At 36.5% G+C, this 20481-nt stretch overlaps 2 protein-coding genes across 3 annotated transcripts in view; one reads left to right on the top strand and one right to left on the bottom strand.

The window, feature by feature from the left end:
* The window catches only part of LOC145249001 (uncharacterized), a 57235-nt gene extending 55943 nt beyond the window's left edge, over positions 1-1292 (bottom strand). The window contains exon 1 of the mRNA XM_080110854.1: positions 1164-1292. The gene's annotated coding sequence lies outside the window, so the exon portion shown is untranslated. The remainder of the gene's footprint in view (positions 1-1163) is intronic.
* LOC145248999 (uncharacterized) overlaps positions 1-20481 on the top strand; it is a 94235-nt gene that overhangs the window by 20310 nt on the left and 53444 nt on the right. The gene's annotated exons all lie outside the window — the stretch shown is intronic.

Here is a 20481-nt window from a genome sequence, read left to right on the forward strand (position 1 = left end):
AATTTTCCAATACATCGGTAAACACTGTATGCTTTTCGAGCTGAATAAACATGTTACATTGAATAAAAACACAAAAAATATATCCAGTTAGGTAGAAAAGTAACTTATCTTGCCTTTGATAACATTTATTTGTTATATATTTGTTTTTTGACAACTTTTTCGAATCTATGTGTACAGTAATACAAACCCGATACCGTAAAAATTGAAGAAAAAAAAAAACGTCGGTTTGTGTTTTGTATAAATACCGAAACTTGAAAAAATCAAGTTGAAATCAAAATAATTACAAAATGTTTTGATAGTTGAGGACAAAAAGAAAACAAAGCTGAATTACTTCGTCGCCGTTCGAACTTTGGGTAAATTTTTACTTTCTTTCCACCTTAACAATCACTTTTAAAATGACGACTTTTATAAGTTTTTGGATGTGCTGAAAACGAATATCACATTTAAAATTTGGGGCAGACGAAAAGTTTTCTGGATACTCCGAAATTGTTTTGGTATTTGTTGCTAAGAAAACCGAATGAAGACTTTCCATTACAAAGTTGATTTCTAGGATATTCAGGTTTTTTTCGAACGAATATTACATTTAAAATTGCCGCTAACAAGTAGTTCTTATGATATTAAGACTTACATTTTTCGATGTATTCCTTATAAATTCACTGGTCGCCATTTTGAATATTATTATTTACAAGTAAATCCGGCTTCGTTTTTGAAAACAAGTCAAGTCAACCTGATCTCGTTAATTGTTTTCTTTTCTTGGGGGGACGGGGCGGGGTCAAATCCCCCCCCCCCTATTTTTTTGGTACTCATGCAGAGAGTGATCCGTGCTGAAATAATAACGTTATTTAAAAAGCCATTCTTAAAATGGGAAGGGGAGGGTGTTTTGTACCTATTCTGTACTTTAACCTTACAATTGAATAAAAAAACAAAACTTTAATTAAACGTGGAAATACGCTTTAAAAAATAGCGCGGATCACTCTCTGCATTAGCACCTTTGTTTTTTTTGCTCGCATTTATAATTTAATTGGGGGTGGGGGCATGGAGTGGCCTCCCTCATGCTCCTCCCCAAATTAAATTATAAATGAGAGCAAAAAAGGGAGATTTGAATCCCACGTCCCTCCCAGAGGTAGACAAATAGTGTAAGAATTGAAATTGATTTGACTTACCGGGGGTAGATGGAGGGAAGAAAAGACACTGAACTGCTGTTTTGCCGTTACTGAAAAACGGGGTGTCTATTTCCTACTAAGTTAAGTTAAATAGACGTTCTAATCTCGTTGGAAATCACGTTGGAATTCTCGCCACTGAGAGTTAGTATGTATAAAAGGAGTTGTCTCACTACGGGTTAGTGATTAGTTAATAAGCTATATTTAAATGCTGCCCATGTCAGCATTATGTGGCACAAGGCCGGAAAGTGGGAACCTTGCAGGCTCCCATAAAGGAGGGGCACTCCTGCAATTTTAAAAATTGCCTGAGTAACCCCGTCGGCATTCCCCGGTCGGGGCGCCTCAGGCAGCAAGCAATAAACTTGCCCCACCGGAAAGCCCGGTGGCAAGGCCTGGAAGGGTGGACCTCCTAAGTATTACCCAGGCGGCGTACCTCAGTCCAACAGGTGCTGGGCCGGTTCCCGGCCCCTCACTTGTTGGGCTGAGTGTCAAGTGATGAATCCTTGACGTGTACTACCCTGTTTCCCTGCAGCCGAAGCCACTAGCAGACACATCCCATCACACTGGAAGTCTAATGGGGTATTAGTTAAGAAGCTAGTTAGCTAGCTTGCTAGTCGGTTGGCGTCTCTTAGACTGATTACCTCGTTACTGTTGTTCGGCAAACGGTACCAGTTAATTGTTACCTTTACAAGAAAAGACTGCTTGTAAGCAACGTCACCATTTCGTTGCAAGCCCTTACTGCCTTTTCTTACCCCCCCCTTCTTGTTGGTGAAATTATCCTGACAAAATTGCAACAAAATTTCCTTTGTGTAGACGCTCTCTCACAGAGGTATACAAGGCAGATAGGGTTTCAGGGTTATTCCCAGTTTTAACTAGGTTATCAACATAAAAATTAGACTTCAATGCTTCTGAACACTCATCCAACGGAAATTTGTCAGCATGAAACTTTAACACATAATTCAAAATAAAAGGGATTGCATTGAAACCAAATATTATGGTTTTGTAACGGTAGCAATGCAAGTTTTCACCTTTTTGTTAAAAAAGAAACAAAATCGATTCCGATCTTTTTCAGATTCCAATCGAATCATCAGAAATGCTTTTCTGATGTCGGCTAACAAGACATATTTGTTCGTTCTGAAACGGATTATCAGTTGTAGCATATCAGTCATCAAATTTATGCCTGGATATGCTGCTTTGTTTAATGACACAGAACCCTTTTGCTTATAAGAACAATTAAAAACTGGTCTTATCTTTGTAGTTGTCTGGTCAGTTAATTTTAACACAGGTCTATGGGGAATCCATGTATAGTCTTTAAAATTTTAGGGGGTACAATTATTGGTTCAATAATACCTTTGTCTTCTTGCTGTTGAAAAACTTCAATAAAGAATGCACATCTTGTGGTGACAAGGACTCTGCCTGTAAAGAGGAACTAAGACTCATGATAGATGATTTCACATGTCAGGACGTACATGTGTAAGGCAAACAATTAGCGAGACATGACACCAGTGACATTTGCATGGTTGATCAGGTGCCAATCAAACCGTGTCGAAATCTTGTTCGGACACAAGAGTGGATTACTTGGTATCCCATAAATGGTCGTGTTTACTTCGTGGAGAGTCCTAAGATTGTTCATAAGCAGGCTCCAGACAAGATCAACTCGTACAACTGCACAGGCAACTGTAAGAAACACGACTGTTCGCAGGGAAAGTGTGGTGGGAAGAAGAGTTCTGCACGAACTTTGGTTGCATTAAGACCTCAAAATATGTCTGTGATCCAAGATCATCCAGTGGTTTCTACGAGGTGCGGACAACTGGTGGGAAGACCATTATACCTAAGTGTATTGGCTCATCTGAATTGACCATCTTCCGAAATAAGCGAATACTCAAAAGAGAAACAGATGGAAGGTGTCAGGGCTGCATGCCAACTTGCACACAAAACGGAATACATGTCATCACTCAGTCAACTGGAGAATTTACATTTAAGGTATGCAGGGCAGACTACTGCATAATTGGGAATGCTACTGGAAGACCTCATGATATTGAAATGCCACACTCCATGATGGTCAACCAAAGGCCCACAATTATCAACCTCTGGATTGGAAAAGCAAGAGCTTCTGCAACCATGAAAGTCCATTGTGAACCAAGGGAGTTGTGTGGAATCATCACGTGCACTCTTTGTTATGAACTTTTACAGAACCCAGTTTGCTACACCTGGGTGACGAAGGCCATCATTGGTGTGCTGATACTTTTTTTTAATTTTTTTTTTTTATTACATTTTCACCCCAAACAAGGCAAATTGCCACTTTGGTGTAGGGGGCTACTATCAGGGGCAACAACTACTGGGGTACTATGTAGGGATTTGGGCAGCAAGGTGTCGGTTCACGTTACACTTGAACTTCTGCACGTCAGTACTGTTGGGGAAGCGGGGACCTGGAATGGAATTCCAGAGTCTTGCGGTTCTGGGGAAGAAACTATTGGAGTAAAAAGATCTTTTACATCTAGGGATCTCTACAGTGTGGGGGTGGGATTTAGCAGCCTGTCGGGTTTGTCGAGGGTGCTCACGTCGTGGGGGCACAAGTGATTGCAGTTCGTCAGAGCATTCACCAATAAAATACTTGTAGAAAAGGCAGAGGGATGCAACATTTCGTCAATGGGATAGAGGCTGAAGCTTAGATGCCAGTTCAGGGCCTATCAGGTTTGCGACTCTCTTTTGAACCTTGTCAAGGAGCGAGAGACTAGTAGCAGATGCACCAGCCCAGATGTGGCAGCAATACTCCATACATGGGCGAATGGTGGCCTTATAGAGGTACAGGATACTTTCGGGTGTTAGTAGTTTTCTAGCACGGTAGAGAGAGCCTACCTTTCTTGCAGCGGCCCTGGCAATGCCTTCAATGTAATTGTTCCAACTCATGTTTCCTGTGAATGTTAGGCCAAGGAGTTTGAAAGATGGACTCTCAGATAAAGAGTCGTTGGCCATTGCTATGGGTGGTAGAGAGGGTTTCTTGTAATTATTGAATGAAACTAGTTTAGTCTTGGCAGCATTGAACGCGACCAACCACTTTTGTCCCCATTCTACTACAGATTGGAGGTCTTCCTCTAGTGTTTCTGCCATTTCTTTAGAAATGTGTTCATTCGTCTTCCTGTTGTGTCTGCCATAGTGTAGTGTCATCAGCATATATACCCATCTCAGAGGCAATGTTGTCGGGGAGGTCATTTATGAATATCAGGAACAATAGAGGTCCAAGGATAGAACCCTGGGGCACCCCCGCATTTATATCATATTGTTTAGATGTACGACCGTCGAGGACTACCTGGATTTTTCTCTTATCTAAGAAGGATTTAATTATGTTAAGTATTCTACCAGTGATACCGTATGATCTGATTTTACTGAGGAGACCCTCATGCCATACCCTGTCAAAAGCCTTAGATATATCTAGAGCTACCGCTCTGCCCTCCCCCGCTTTGTCCAGTGAATGGTATATACGTTCAGAGATCACAGTGAGGATGTCTGCTGTGGAACGGGCTTGTCTAAATCCATATTGTTTGTCAGTCAGTAGTTTAGCATCTGTAAGATGATGGACTAGAGCATGGTTAATTATGGTCTCAAATATTTTGGCAAAAAGTGGGAGGAGGCTAATGGGGCGATAATTTGATGGGTCTGTCCTTTCGCCAGAATTCTTGAATACTGGTACAACAGAAGCAGTTTTCCAACAGCCTGGAAAGCATGCTTCATTAAGGCATTTGTTGTAGAGTTTGGAGAGAACTGGAGCTACTTCGGCTGAGCACTTTTTTAATAGCACAGCTGGGATAAGATCGGGTCCACATGCTTTTTAGGTGTCAAGGTTTTTTATGATAGCATGCACCTGAGCAGGGGTGGTTTTCAGATCGTCTAGTGTGGCGTCTGTCCGCATAGGAAAGTCAGGTAGGGGGTGGTTGGAAGGGTCCAGTGTGGAGTTTGAGGCAAACCGACTGGCAAGCATGTTAGCCTTGTCGGTTGCTGAAGAGACAACCTCGTGATTGTTGGTTAGTGGGGGAATTGTTGATTGCCCATTATTTAGTACACTGTTGTAGATTTTCCAGAAGTCTCGAGTTCCTAGTTTTTGTACTTCGATGCGCTTTTTAGTGGTTTCCGTAAATTCTCTCTTAGCTGTCGCTATTTCTTTCTTAACGTTATTTCTAGCTTCTATATACTTCAGTCTGTTTGAACTGGACTTATGTCGGTTAAACCTACGGTATGCATGCTGCTTTTTAGCAATGGCAGTTGCACAAGTCGACGTAAACCATTGGGGAGAGTGGGGCTTACTATAAAATTTCCGCATGGGAACATGCGCTTCGATTGCAGTTTTGAACCAGTCAGTGGTCTCGTTTGCACATTGTTCAGCAGGGAGAGAGAAAATATTTTTCCATGGAGCATCTCTAATTAGTTCCCTGATGGCTTCCCAGTCAGCCTTATTATAATATCTCGTTGTTTTGAGCACTGGCTCTTCAGTTTTGGCTCTAGAGTTTAGGGCGATTTCAACCATTATCACTGCATGATCAGCGTTCCCGAGTGGGCTGTGGGCCTTCGTTATGCAGTCATCGGGAACTGTGGTCAAAAACAGATCTAGAAGTGATGCGTGTTGTTCTTCCTTGTCAGGGAAACGGGTTGGAAATGTAACAATTTGTGATAGGGAGTGAGATATAGCGAAGCTATGGGTTGTGCTGCCCGCTGCATCTGTGTGAGTAGAGAATCCAAGCCAGTTTTTGTGGTGGACATTAAAGTCACCAAACACATGTATTTGTGCGCTAGTGTCGAGGGACAGTGCCGTGTCTATGCTGTCAGATACTTTGTTTATTATGGAGCAGTCCTGAGTCGAGGGAGAGCGGTAGAGAAAATAATAGTAGCTAATCTTGTGTTGCATGTTTAGTCTAAAGCACATAAAGGCTTGATCATCTGTTTCTAGGTTTGTTTCTCTAGTCATGGGAAGGGTATTACGAATGTAAACTCCAAGTCCGTGCATATGTCTGTCAGAGTCCTTACGGCAGAGTGGGAGATATCCAGGCATGTTAAAGTGGTTAGAGGGAATGGAGGAGTGTAGGTTAGTCTCACTTAGTGCTAAGATATCCGGGGTATTTGTTAAGAGAAATGCTTCAACATCAGCTAAGTTAGTTCTAAGCCCACGGATATTTGTGAATGAGAGCCTCAAGGGAGGAGGCAAGTTGGATTATTTATGTATGCGTTTATATATATTTGTGTAAAAAATTTTGCCTACCAAACTCCTTTGTCAGTTTAATTCCCTATTAGTTATTTCATGTTTCGTAAGGGATAATTATTGGTTTTGCTAAATCAGGTAAATTTTTTCTTTTTTTTGTTCACATATACATATGTATGGAACATTTTAGAAGAAATTAGTGTGGGTGTGTGTGGGGGGGGTAAATGCTATGTTGAATGATTGTTTGGATTGGAAATTTTTTTTTTTACATGGTGGTCGCCACTTATCAAGGCCCGGAGGCCACTTGGGGATAAGGGTTATTGCGTGTACAGTAATCAATAGGATAGTATTGTAGTAATCGTTAGTATTGGAGATTTGATAAAGTGTCTTACTTAAGGGGGCGGTTCATCAGGAATGACATGAGAAGAGACCTACATTCTGCTGATCCTGACTGGATTAATACCATTATTATTGGTCCGCCGACAAAAGGAGGCTGGACCTGTAAATTAACCCTCATCTGTTCATCTGTATGCACTTTTCTCAATAACTACGCCTTGAAATTTAAAAAAATTTTGCACAAACATTAAACATATGAGTAAAAAGTAACAGAACGGATTTTCTGGGAAAATTCCGGTTGCCCTCCTAGGGGTCCCTTTCGGATTAAAATGGCTAAAATTGACACTTTTGTGTTTATTAAAAAAAATTGATGCCTTGGATTTTTATAAAACTTTCTGAAAACTTGTAACTAACTGATTTCTATATAATTTTGTTTGGCTATACTTTGTGATAACTTTTCAATGTGCCCCAGGGGCTCTTTTAGGACTAATGAAAACACTCCATTTTGGGGACTATTTTACCATATTTTTCCAAAATTTTCTGTGTATAGCTAGTTAGCAGTTTTCATGGTGCTGAATTGAAATTTAAATATGTTAAGGCCTTGGGGACTTTTGGGACTAAACGGGGAGGGGGGATGTCTTCAAGTCCAACGTAAACAAATTCCTGATGAACCGCCCCCATAAGTAGACACTCTAAATATCCACACTAACGTACTGTACTTACAATAACCCTTATCCCTGAGTGGCTTCCGGGCCTTGATAAGTGGTGACCACCTTGTAAAAAAAACTCGAATTTACATATGTTAAAGCCTAAAACTGCACCGTTTGTTCATTTTCATCAGGCTTTGGCGCCTCCTGAGGACTTTTGGGGCTAAATGGGGGGGGGGGGAACAAATTTGTTGAACTTAGTCGTTTTTTTACAACGCAAAAGCTTCTGACTGGATTGATGCTGTCAGTTTTTGCTTGAGACAACTACATTTAATATTCACGACTGAATACTTTTCTTCTCTCTACGATAATTATTTCTTTTGCCATTTTTTTTTCTATCACGAGAATGGCTCTATACTCAAAATTTTTATTTATTGTTCCTATTTAGGGTTTGGTTAGATTAATTAAGCAAGTACTAAGGTTATTATTAAAATTACTTTTGTGATCTTTAAATAAGATATAGGCCTCCTTATGTTGCAATTTACTTTTTTGCTTATTTTTAGTCTATCAGTAATTTCTTTTTCTTTGGCATTTATTATATCTCTGTAGTTGTATTTGTTTGTATTTAGTTTTTTGTAATGTTTTCTGCGATTAATTTGTTTATTTTATAAAAAATTCTAGTTTTATCTGCTTTTATGACGATTTTGTTAGAGTTGCTTGTTTCTGACAATGTTGTGTGATTCTTTTTGGAAGCTGTAAATTTTTAATTATATTTTAAGAGGTCATTTTCAAATGAATTCTATTGGTTTTTCATGTTAGGTTTTTGAATCCATAGGATTCTTTTGTATCTGGCATAACTACACTTGTTTTACATTGGCAGGTTTGCCTCATACACCATACTCTCCAGACCTCTTACCTACTGACTACCACTTTTTCAAGTATCTCGACAACTTTCTGCATAAGAAATGCTTCAAAAACCTAACCGATATCAAAAGTGCCTTCAGCAACTTCGTCACCAGAACGCAAGATTTTTATGTAACTAGCACTTGTGTTGGCAAAAATGTTTTGATTCTGATGGTGCTTATTTCGATCAATAAATTTTTGTTTGAGCTGTGTTTTGATTTAAACAAGATGGCGGCATTTTTTCACTTGCTAACACGATTAAATAATAATTCAATAATATTCAAGTAATCTTGACTGCATGATTTGGAAGCTACCATTGTAACTTATTAGAATTGACAAAATAAATCGGTTGAAACCATTTTTTATCTGAAAACTCCATTTATCGACTACAAAATCTCATCCCAATTCTGTAGAAGCGCCAAAAATTTAAAAAGATGGTACTTTTACAGTTTAATGAAGACATTAGAAAATGAAAATATCGAAAAAAAAAAAAAAAAAAGTTATATTGTACGTATCCGTTTTGAACTGAAGATTTCTGAAAAAAAAAAATATCACTTAATTTGATTGAGTAGTTTTCTTTTGTTTTTTTTTTTTTAATTTTTTTTTTTTTTTACAGCAGAAAAACACGTTTTTATGACAGCACATTTGAAGGTAGATATCGTTGAATTTAAAAATTTCTGTTTGGATTTTTAGAACACGCTACGGGGAGATAACTCAATTTAAAGCGCCGACACTCCCTCCCCATCTTTAATTCTAGCTTTTCTTCTTAAAAATCCAACCTTTTGCTCGGTATCATAACATTGTTTTTTCGCTGTAAAAAAAAAAACTACTTGATGAAAGTAAGTGAAATTTTTTTACGGAGAACTTCATTCTATAACAGATACGTACAATATAAATTTTTATCAATATTTTAATTTTTTAATGTCTTGATTAAACTGTACAAGTACCAAAAAGATTTTTTCTTAGCTTATCAAGCTCTTTCTATGCATGTCATTATTCTTTCGATTAGTTTCATGCGTATTGCTACATTTAGCATTTTTTATTTTATTTTATGATGTATCCATTCTTGCTAGATGTTTGTATGTTTTAAGTGATATTATGTTAACTGTTTCCATATTTATTTAAATTTATTTCAGGTAGTGGAATAAATTCTTCTGAAAGAGCTCAACCACTTGTATCATTATTTCAGGTATCTGCATTAAATGTTATGACATGTATTTTATGTATCAGTTTTCAGTGCTCAATACATGAGTAGAGCTAGATTTTTGAACTAGATATTACAGTCATAAAAGCACGCTCTATAGTAAAAAACATCAAATATAAACACCACTAGCGACCCATTACTGGGCGTTCAAAGAAAGCAGATGCTTGCCAGTAGTGAAGTGGAAAATAATGATAGGACAGTACATGTAGAAATTTAGATAATTTTTGTATATCATGCTTAAATAAGAAATTTGAAATTCTAAACTTTGAAGACTCCTCTTCAAACCTATTAAACTAGTAGAAGTGAAATAGCAAACAACTGTACCTATTTACTTGCCTCCCCAACAAGGGCAGAGTTAGACACAAGGTCGTTTTTTAATGTGGGGAAAATTCAGCTCCCCAAAAAGGAATACTCTGGATAGGAACAAAAATAAAAATTGTTTCCGTCATGAAGGATTTCTCCTCCACTGACCAAGGACTGAAAAGGTGAAGTGTACCATCAGAACAGATACTACACTGTGATCTTGGCCTATACACAGAATGAACTTTAATATAAAACTAGCTTGGGTGCATGGCATTGCCCGGGTGTTTGGGTATGTGTGTGTGTGTTTAGCAAAAAAGAAAAAAGTGGTAGGAGGCAGGCAGGCTCGAACCCATAACGCGAAGAAGGAACAGAATGTGGGAAAAAAAAATGTGATGTCTTTGCCGTTGCGTCCATCGCCAAACTGGAAGTGCCAATGGTTTAAATTAAGGCTAGTTAGTGGAAAAGAGGGGATGACTTTTGAAAATATCGGCAAAAAAAGCGACTCTTCCTTGTAGAAAAGTGCCCAGTTGAGGGTGAAGGAATTAATGATTTTAGCCAATTTTTCGATATTTGTTGTCCAAAGGGTCGAGCTTTAAAACGATACTGATCTCATGAAAATCTTTTGTCTTTGTCGAAAGTTTTAGGCAAACATACATACATACATCCATACATACAAACAAATAGGTGATATATATATAATAGAAGACATAAAAAAAAAATAGACGAAAATAATTGAATAAAAACTGAACTAATGCAACAGGTACTTCAAGCACATGCATGTTAAAATAAGTGGCCCTATATAAAATAGAATAAAAGAATAAAAAGTAGTCAACTGAGATAAGCCTTACCATTGGCTAATGGAAATATGAACCTGTGGGAAGGAGTAACAAGGAATCTAATTGGTTAGCTAAACTAAACACAACATGCATATATAAAAGCAGTAACCTGAATTTCAATGAATTTTAGTCCGACAATTCCGTACAGGTTTTTTTTTTTAAATTTTTTTTTACATAGGCATCACCACTTATCAAGGCCAATAGGCCACTCGAGGATAAGGGTTAAAGAGTGTACAGTAGGAATTGGACATTATAGTAATCGTTAGTAATGGACATTCGGTAAATTTGCTAACAAGTTGAACGGCTCATCAAGAACTTGTTTACATTAGACTTGAAGACAACCATATTGTAGTCAGCTGGAAAGCAGCAAAACAGAAGACAATTCCATAGACGTGCAGTTGTAAGAAAGAAGCTTTGTTCATGGAATCTACATTTAGGTTTTAGGCACAGATAACGAGTGGGGGGAATTATTGATAGTGTTTTCAACTAGATGAGTGTTTCTTGTGAAAGTTTGGCGAGCGGAGACCATAGATTGGAGCTCAGTCGAACACTTTCCATGAAAATAACGATACAGCAAACTCACAACATCTCTTCTGTGAGATAGAGGTTGCAGGGAAGAGAAAAGGTTTTAGATGCATTAAAAGTAACCAGCCACTCCTTTCTCCATTGTACTACGTACTCAAGATCAGAGGAGAGAGAATAGGAGAGAACTTGGTCATTTACTGTCTTAGATGTGCTACCATAGATGGTAGTGTCATCAGCATAAATGTCTACAAATGATGTAAGGATGTGATTTGGAAGATCATTAATGTAGATCAGGAAAAGAGTTGGGCCCAGGATGGACCCTTGAGGGACTCCAACATTAATACTGTGAGCTTCTGATTTTTACCCATCAACTACTACTCTTATGAACCTGTCAGATAGAAATGATTTAATAATTGAGAAGACATTTCCAGCTATACCATAGCTAGAGATCTTGTGAAGTAAACCTTTATGCTATACCCTATCAAAGGCCTTGGATATGTCAAGAGCAATTGCCCTAGAAAGGTTGCCTCCGTCGAGAGATTTGCTAATCCTATGAGATATAACTGTAAGCATATCTGCTGTAGATCTAGCAGAACGGAAACCATATTGAGTGTCACTAAGGTTATTTTTGCTGAGATGGTTGATTACTTCTCTATTTAACACAGATTCCAGCAACTTACTCATGACGCACAGGAGACTTATTGGCCTGTACTGAGAGGGGGATGAGCAATCACCTGAATTGTTAAATACAGGGCATACTGATGAGATTTTCCAGAGTGATGGGAAGCAATTCTCCTTAAGACAACATTTAAACAGTTGTGTAAGTATGGGCGCTAGTTCTGGTTGAAGTTTTTTGAGCGCTATAATTGGAATACTGTCAGGGCCGGTTGCTTTACTGGAATCAAAGTTTTTGATTAGCTTGGCAACATCACATACAGATATATGTATATCACATAGCATGTTTTCTGATACAGGAGAAAATATTGGGGGTTGGCGGCCTTGGTCGCAAAGGGTAGAATTAGCTGCAAAATTCTTGGCAAAGAGTTTGGCTTTGTCTGATGCTGACGAGATTACCTCAGGTCCATTTATGATAGTTGGGATAAAGCACACGCTTCTGTTCAGGATTTAGTTTGCTATTTGCCAAAACTGGTGGGAACTAAGCCGCTGCTCAGCTACTTTGGACTTGACAACATGGGTAGTTTAATTGCCATATATTTTCATAACTTATTACTAGGGCTGTGACAACAGCATATTCTTTTCATTGTTTTGACTCTTGAGTATATATTCGTTAATATCCTATATGTTTTTATATAGACTGATGTGGTTCTTGGTTGATTAACTGAGTCTAGCTTTGTGGGATATATACCCGAGAGTCAAAAGAATGTAAAGAATATGCTGTTGTCACAGCCCCACTTATTACCTAACTCTAATCTTGTATTGAGCACTGAAGTAAATACTGAAAATTGATACATAAAATATATCTCCTAATAAAATTTTATGTGGATGCATGAAATTATAAGAACAAGTAGTTAAAAAAACATGTTAAAAAAACACTTTGAAAAAGAATTAAAAACATATTTAATTTTAAAAAGGAAGCACAAAATAAGTGGATAGTCCTTAATCCGCAGAGTTTTGAAGAAATACTTTCCTTCTCATCAGAGGGTAGGATTTAGCAAAATGCGGGATCAGATTTTGCTTGCAAAAGTATTTAATGAAACTACAAGTAAGTCATAGATCTTACTTGGTAAAAAATAGTGAAGCGGGGGGAATAGAGTGAAGAAAAAGTTGATTTCACGTGAATGGATAGTCTGGCAAAGGATAAAATATCCAATAACGGTAAAATCCAAAAATCCAGAATCTAAAAAAGTTGGTTAAATTTCCATTTCCACAAGTAAAATCCAAGGGAATAGCATAATTGGAAGATGGTCCAAAGTAATCCAAAAGGCAGAAATCCGTGGAATAATTCACAAATGGGTACAAGGAAAAGGGAATGAGTTCAAATAAGGAAGATTTGAACATTTTATAAAAAAAAAAAATAAAATAAATGCAGTTTAAATTCCTATGAATACTAAGTTCAACAAATTGCAGACTACACATCTACATAAGCCAACATACCAGTATAAAATTTGCAATTCACAATTACAAAAAGAAGTCAACTATATAACAGTGAAAATAAAAACCCAAATCTTTCCTTAAATAGGAAATGGGGATTATCAGCTGTTTACCATGAAGCTGTTTCGGGGGGATATATATATTATTTACTATAGTAATTATTATATATATTGTTTTTAAAATATAATAGTGGATAATTATATTATATTTTAAAAACTATATGCCGCTCCCCATTTGGGGGTACCAAATTGGTAAAAGGAAAAATTATTCCCAACTTGCATTTAGGTAAAAATGCACTTTCGTATAAATAATTGAATTCCATTCAAAAGTATCGCAAAACAAATAACATCTCTCTCTATCTATCTATCTATCTATCTATCTATATATATATATATATATATATATATATATATATATATATATATATATATGTATATATACGTTTTATTTTTTATTACCGTATCTTTCTGTTAAGTTACATTATTGTTTCAGCTACCCGGCCGTTTTTTGGCCGTCTGTAGCTTCCTCAGACTTTTACAGAAATGTTCGTTATGATGGGATGAAAGAGTGAACCCTTTCATCCCATCATAACGAACATTTCTGTAAAAGTCTGAGGAAGCTACAGACGGCCCTTTCATCCCATCATAACGAACATTTCTGTAAAAGTCTGAGGAAGCTACAGACGGCCAAAAAAAACGGCCGGGTAGTTGAAACAATAATGTAACTTAACAGAAAGATACGGTAATAAAAAAAATAAAACGCATATTTGCTCTACAACAGTATTGAGCACTTTCTTCAGTTTTTTATTAGTTACCATTTCTACTAAATATACATACATATATATATATATATATATATTAGTTTTTGTTATTGATTTTTTAAATGATATTAAGCTAAGCGTCTCCACCCTTGGAAATTGGGTGTTATTTTTTTTAGAAAGTCGCCTATTTTTTATTTAGGTGGAAATTTATTTATTTATTATTTTTTAAAAATAGTAATCTACGTAAACGTGTGTTTCAGGGCCCTACTCCTCTTCAGCATAGCTTAACTGTTGTTATGATTCGAACCCCGGACCTTATGTATTTCAATCCAGTATCTTAATCCATTATGTTATGATGCCATAGACAACTTACTGTTTAGTTTTTATCGTTTATATATTTACATAGTTTCTGTTGTTGATTTTTTAAACAATATTAAGCTTATACAGCATTTTTCTTGTTAACATATTTCATTAAATAAAATAGACATATTTTGTCTATTAATTCTGTTTTTGATTCTTTCCGACTTCTGAATAATGGTTTTCACTTCTGGCAGGAACTGGCTGATGTAATCACCATATTTATTGTAAGTCCGAGTACTTTCCAATCATCCTGGATTCATCGTCAAGGCTAGATTAATCTTGAACAATTTATATAATTTTTTTTTTCTTTTAAAAATGTATATATTTATTTTATTGGTTAATTATTTTAACAACTGTACAAACATTTCAGGATGTTACTACTATTGGTAAAGTTTATTTTGATAGTTTTTTTTTGTTGCTCCCCCGATTTATATTATGTTTTCAGTGGTGTCCATGCTTCCGTTAGTCCGGACGATTGCCAGATAACCGTCCATTAGTTTATCCTGAAATTTTGCCACAAATTGTATTTCATTAAATAGATGTGCACAGTAAAAACATTTTTTTTTTTATAAAAATCCCTGTTGTCTCCAACGGCTCAATAGATCAAAAATGGCCAGTTTTGCCCCCATAACTTTTGATCCATCCATTAGATTTTTCTGAAACTTGGCCAAAATGTGGAGGCCATTGTTCTTAATAAAAATTCAGTATGGGTGACCCTGGCAAAATTCTGGTTCGCATCCATCTGGGACTTTTAGGGCTAAAAAAAATCATGCCTTTTTGTAGCTCTTTTTTCATATTACTCAAAAACTTGATATGTATGTCTATGTAGTGGTTTTCCAATGGTACTGAATTCAAATATACATGTCTTAAGGTGTGAAACTGCACCATTTGTCCATTTTCACTGGGATTCGGCATTCCCAGGAGCTGAAAAGGGATCATAAATGCCCCCAAATTGCAAAAGATGACACTTTTTATAGTAATACACACGGGCGAAAAAACGCTTTGGATAATCACAGATTTCAAGGTAGTTCTACTAAAATAGCCATATTTTTTAAACCAAAGCACTTCAAGTCTTCAAATTACTACTGTTTTGTTCGGAAATGAATATACTTTCAAATGAATTAATAAATATGAATGTACATTATATATTTTAAGAGTTTTAAGCAAATAAAGTGATAAAAATGTGAACGTCATAAAATGGCGTTTTCGGTAAGGTTTTGTAATGACCCCCCCTGTTTTCTAAAGGTCCGTACCGTGATTGTATGAAGAATTTTGTCATGAAATTTGGGAACCAATTAGAAGAGGTGTTAATCTTAATACTGTCAAGTGTCCGAAATATTTTTGACCATTTCTTTTTTTGTCGTGTTAAAAATAAGACTTTAATATGACGAGTATTGAACATTTTGAAAAAAAAATTCTTCGGACACCCAGTAGTAAGTAAATCAATCTTTTTACTATCTTTATCAATGAAAAGTATTATTTTATGTTGAGTAGGACCGCGGTAATTGATAATTTAAAAGGACCTACCCGAAAAAAAAATTGTTTATATTTCTCGAATTTGGTCAAATGAAGTTAGTATTTTAAAGAAGCAGCAGCAGCTCCAGCCTGTAGAATCAGCCATAGCACAGCACAGTGTAAACAACACGCGTTCTTTAATTTTTATTCAAGAACGAATTAAGAAAAATATGAAAATATGAATATAAATGTTCTTATACGTTTAATGAGAGCTATTTTGTTATCAGAATAACATTAGTTTAGAACTATTCGGTTTTCAGAATGTATAATAACAATCCCAACCAATTCGGCATTCTGAATCTGTTGCAATTTCTTACATTGCTCGTCAAATTTAAAAACATGGTTAAAAAACAAAAACTACAATTAGGAAGCTTGCATGCACTTTTATTCTTTAAATTAGTCTTGAACAACGAATTAAAACAATGTTTTACTGCGAACAGCCACAAATGTTTTTTTTTTTTTTAAATCAAAATAAGTATCAAAATCTCGTTCATACATAGATTCGAAAAAGTTGTCAAAAAACAAATATATAACAAATAAATGTTATCAAAGGCAAGATAAGTTACTTTTCTACCTAACTGGATATATTTTTTGTGTTTTTATTCAATGTAACATGTTTATTCAGCTCGAAATACATACAGTGTTTACCGATGTATTGGAAAATTAAAAATAGCGCCCGGCCCGACTCTCTTTGACACGGTAAGTTTGAGAAAAGGAGTTAAAAAAAAAAAAACTATACAAAATACTGTTAAAAACTCACCGAATATATGTCAGCCTATGTCACGGTAACATATTGAGCGAGTTTCTAGCAGTATTTTGTCTACTTTTTTTATTTTTAACTCTTTTCCCCAAACTCACCGTTTCAAGAGAGTCGGGCGGCGGGCGCCATTTTAAATTTTCCAAAACATTAGTAAACACTGTTTTCAAGCTGAATAAACATGTTACATTAAATAAAAACACTAAAAAATTATCCAGTTAGGTAGAAAAGTAACTTGCTTTTGATAACATTTATTTGTTATATATTTGTTTTTTTTTGACAACTTTTTCAAATCTATGTGTATAGTAATACAAACCCTCAAAATCTATATCAATATTCTTGAAATTTTAAAAGCAGTTAGAAAACACATCAAACTACAATTAGGAAGCTTTCTATTTTGTTATTTTTTTTTTTCTACTTATTAAGCGAAAGATATTTTACAACCTGCTCCAGCGTAGTATAAACGGCCTATGGAATTAACACCTTCAATCTCGAAAATAGAAATCAACAAATTTTTGAACGCTCTCTTTGAAAAAAAGCTCTCTTAACTTTACCTCTAATACAAATTATGTGTGGCAAGTCTCCTCCTAAAACACTCTTTAACCCTAACAATAACACTAAGTTCGAGTGGCAAGCGCCCCCCCCCCAACAAAATATCTCTGTAAGCCACATACAAGCATCTAAAACAAACAAAAAATAGACCCTTCCTTAAAGAAAAATACACATAAAAATAAATTGGTTAACTGTCCTAAAATGCTAGAATGGCCAGGAAATGATGAATTATTTTACATTAAATTTTTGTGAAACTAACCGCTCCCCCTCTAATATTGTTTTTGTTAGCTTTGTCTCTGTCAAGTTTTCAGTATGTTCGCACATAATTTTCCTTAGCCCTACAATTAATTCAAAGACCGAATGGCAACCCTCCTCATATTCTCATTGCATAGAAACCCTCTTAAAACTACACATAATCATCTTAAAAAAAAAAAAAGCATGCATATTTTCCCATAGAAAAAAAAAGTTAACTGCCCTAAAATGCTAGAATGACCTGTAATAGGAACTTATTTTACATTCAATTCTAAAATAATTTGTTTATCTTTCATTAAAGTATTTCATGGCATTTTATACATAATTTCCTAAAAAGGTAGAATCACATTTTGGAGGGGTGGTCAGAAGGAGTTGAGTGGGGTTAAACAGAAGGTGTTAATCTACAATAATACCAAAGAAATATTGCAATATATTCATTTTTAAATGGTCTTATGTTTAGATTTAAGTTTTTTGTACATAAAGCACATTACAATTCAACTTTGAGTTCTCCAACTTCTTTTCTGTTTATGGATACATGGCATTTTTAAGGAATTGCTGCATATTTATGCACATTTACTGCAGATTATTTGGAAACCATAAACTTTGGGAGATTTTCAGTTGCATATTCTGATTCCTTGTACAAAAATACACTTATATGGTAAATTTCATTTCTTAGTCTTGTGTTTTAACAAAGATATGGCATTTTTACTGAAAAAGTAGTGCAAAAAATGTGACGAAACGCATATGGTCTTAAAGAGGGAAAAATATCCAAACGTGTGAGGCACAAAAATAGCCATAACTTCCTTAATTTTAATCAGATTTCAAAAATTTAAAAAGATTCTTTCTTAGCTCATCAAGCTCTTTCTATGCATACCAATATTGAAATATTCAATGCTATTTCAATTTTTTCATGTGTATTGCTACTTTTTACCCCATAACTTTTTCCCCATCCATTAGATTTTTTTGAAACTTGGTGAAAATGTGAAGGCAACGTTGGTCCTTCACACTTCTCATATTCATCATTCTTCACTATTTTTTGTGGGGTCATCTCGCATGCAGCACCAGAGGGGGACCACACATGCGCAGCTTATTGGTTTTATTTGTAATTTATTTCTAGCATTTTACGTTTTTGTTCATTATTGGTCTGTTTAACTACAATCTTTCTAAATTAAAACGGAATTAATAGACAAAAAAGTTTATTTTATTAAATGAAATATATTTGTTGGCAACTGTCCATCTCGGGAGCTACATAGCCTGAGAGTGTGGTATGGGAGGATAGCTGTTGCCTGTGCAGCAGTCCCCCGCTCACCCTCTCCATGAAGGCAGAGGATCCAAGGGAAAGACAGAAAAGTTGCTAGTGATGACAATATAAAGTCAGGCTGCCTTAGGGACTTTGTCTCCGGATTTTCTGTTAGGGTTTACGCCCTTAACCTTTCTCCTAATGGGGTAATCCTGTAAAGCAGTGAAGGTTTTGAGTCAGAGTTGCATTCTCCTAGATGAGCTACCATCTAAAGTTGACGAGCCCCACCTGCTCGAAGTGACTGGTTTTAAGACGCGAGTGGACCACCTTTGCTCCTTCTCCCAATTAGTATAAACAGTTTCGCCGGGTTTAGTAGCTAAACCATGTGAAAAGGCCAGGAGCTGGACTTGGTTGTCAGGCTATTTGAGACGCACCGCATGTGGGCATTTTTTAAGAAGAGAGAGCAACCTTTGGAACCTATATACAGGGTGTCCAAAAAGTCACTGAAGAGTTTTCTTATAATTTGTCTCCTTATTTTTGAGTGAATTTTTGGACACTCTATATAAACCAAGCTTAGGGTCAAACAAATCCAACTTGCCTCCTCCCTTGAGGCTTGCATTCACAAATATCCGTGGGCTTAGAACTAATTTAGCTGATGCTGAAGCATTTCTCCTAACAAATACCCCGGATATCTTAGCACTAAGTGAGACTAACCTACACTCCTCCATCCCCTCTAACTACTTTAACAGGCCTGGATATCTCCCACTCTGCCATAAGGACTCTGACAGACACATGCACAGACTTGGAGTCTACATTCGTAATACCCTTCCCATGACTAGAGAAACAAACCTAGAAACAGATGATCAAGACTTTATGTGTTTTAGACTAAACATGCAACACAACATTAGCTACTTTTATTTTCTCTACCGCTCTCCCTCGACCCAAGACTGCACCATAATAAACAAAGTCTCTGACAGCATAGACACAGCACTCTCCATCGACACTAGCGCACAAGTACATGTATTTGGTGACTTTAATGTCCATCACAAAAACTGGCTTGGATTCTCTACTTACACAGATGCAGCAGGCAGCACAACTCATAGCTTCTCTATATCTCACTCCCTATCACAAATTGTTACTTTTCCAACCCGTTTCCCTGACCAGGAAGAACAACACGCATCACTTTTAGATCTGTTTTTGACCACAGTTCCTGATGATTGTATAACGAATGCCGACAGCCCACTTGGGAACGCTGATCATGCAGTGATAATGCTTGAAATCGCCCTAAACTCTAGAGCCAAAACTGAAGAGCCAGTGCTCAAAACAACGAGACATTATAAAAAGGCTGACTGGGAAGCCACCAGAGATCTTATCAGAGATGCTGCATGGGGAAATATTTTTTCTCTTCCTGCTGAACAGTGTGAAAACGAGACCACTGAATGGTTCAAAACTGCAATCGAAGCGCATGTTCCCATGTGGAAATTTTATAGCAAGGCCCACTCTCCCCAGTGATTTACTTCAACTTGCGCAACTGCCATTGCTCAAAGGCAGTATACATACCGCAGATTTAACCGACATAAGTCCAGTTCAAACAGACAGAAGTACATAGAAGCTAGAAGTAGCGTTAAGAAAGAAATAGTGACAGCTAAGAGAGAATTTATGGAAACCACTAAAAAACGCATCGAAGCACAAAGACTAGGAACTCGTGACTTCTGGAAAATCTACAACAGTGTAGTAAATAATGGGCAATCAGCAATCCCCCCACTAACCAACAATCACGAGGTTGTTTGCTCAGCAACCGAAAAGGCTAACATGCTTGTCAGTCGGT

The sequence above is a fragment of the Euprymna scolopes genome, chromosome 27, assembly GCF_053919585.1.
Source record: "Euprymna scolopes isolate OS-2025 chromosome 27, ASM5391958v1, whole genome shotgun sequence".
Taxonomy (NCBI): domain Eukaryota; kingdom Metazoa; phylum Mollusca; class Cephalopoda; order Sepiida; family Sepiolidae; genus Euprymna; species Euprymna scolopes.